General features: G+C 40.4%; 1 long non-coding RNA gene across 1 annotated transcript; it reads left to right on the top strand.

The window, feature by feature from the left end:
* The first annotated feature begins 203 nt into the window (after positions 1-203).
* On the top strand, positions 204-808 carry LOC121940885. The gene is made up of 3 exons (XR_006105705.1): positions 204-403; positions 516-619; positions 712-808. It is a non-coding gene; the product is annotated as an uncharacterized LOC121940885 (long non-coding RNA).
* Positions 809-1,361: the final 553 nt, after the last annotated feature.

Raw genomic sequence — 1,361 nt, 5'->3', positions numbered from 1 at the left:
ATGTCCGCGCTGGAGCGAGCTGTCGGACATGTCCATGCGCTGGAGCGGGCTGTCGGACATGTCCATGCGCTGGAGCGAGCTGTCGGACACTGCATTTGGTTCTCTGCGGCGCTATTCTTATTATCATTGGCTGTTCGTGTTGTCTGTCAGAACACGGCTGGAATGCGTTCTATCGACATTCCATCGCGTACTTTGATCGAGGAAAAGTTATTTTGCGATTGATGTGGTTATCGTTTTATCGCCCTAATTTCACTGCAGGTTTCTTGTTGCTCTCTGACCTGCAGGTGGAGAACTCTGCTGTCAGTCGACGATCTGGTGGAGAAAATAGTCAAGAGGTTGGAGGTCAGAGCCGAACTGGACAACACGTACATCTTCTTCACCTCCGACAACGGCTACCACACAGGTATGGAACCACACACACATATCTGAGCTAACAAAAGATAATTAGTCCTCTGAGGCAAACTGGCTTACAGATTAAACTGAATTAAATAAAATTGATTTTTTGTCCGTTGCAGGTCAGTTCTCTCTTCCTCTGGATAAGAGGCAGCTCTACGAGTTTGATATCAAAGTTCCTCTCATGGTCAGAGGACCGAACATCAAACCCAACCAGACCAGCCAGGTACAAACACACAGCTGATGTGCAATTCATACACTTTATTTGTCGTTTTTCTGCCTCAGCGTGTGAACTGAATAAGTTTATCTGCCTGTCAGATGCTGGTGGCGAACGTCGACCTCGGTCCGACCATCCTCGACATCGCCGGCTACAACGTCAACAAGACGCAGATGGACGGCATGTCCTTCCTGCCGGTGATGGTGAGATCACACCGTTTTTTAAAAATTTAATTATAATGTAATTATTTATGTCTTTTTAGAGTCTAACATGAAACAGTCTGATGTCCTCGTGAGGACAGAGACATGCAGATATATACATGACAACAGTTTCAGAAACTCTTCTCCGAATTTATCCTAAAAAAATTCCGTTTCTGAGTAAACGTGAGATCAGAACTGGATGATTCGTCATTTAATTTAATGCATGCTTTCAACAGATGCTAAATAATATTAATTCATGTTATTACCTAAATACTAAAATATTTTAAGGCTCAGCTTTTAACCAAATTTTTGGATGTCTGAATCAGTGTTTACATTATTTGTATTTTTCAGTGTTTCCAATAATTTCAAATTCAATTTTAAATATTTATTATGAATTGAAAATTAAATGTCAGTTGAGTTTCACGGCCAGACTACTACTATCCATACACACGTACACAGATTCTGACCCTAACTTTGTGAGAAAATAAATCCAATCTATGTCAGTTTAATTATTTTTTAAAAAGATTACCATATTAATTGAAGTATATAAT

The sequence above is a fragment of the Plectropomus leopardus genome, unplaced genomic scaffold (assembly GCF_008729295.1).
Source record: "Plectropomus leopardus isolate mb unplaced genomic scaffold, YSFRI_Pleo_2.0 unplaced_scaffold9736, whole genome shotgun sequence".
Taxonomy (NCBI): domain Eukaryota; kingdom Metazoa; phylum Chordata; class Actinopteri; order Perciformes; family Serranidae; genus Plectropomus; species Plectropomus leopardus.
Note: the sequence above shows the minus strand (reverse complement) of the source record. Positions and strands in the feature narration are given on the sequence as shown.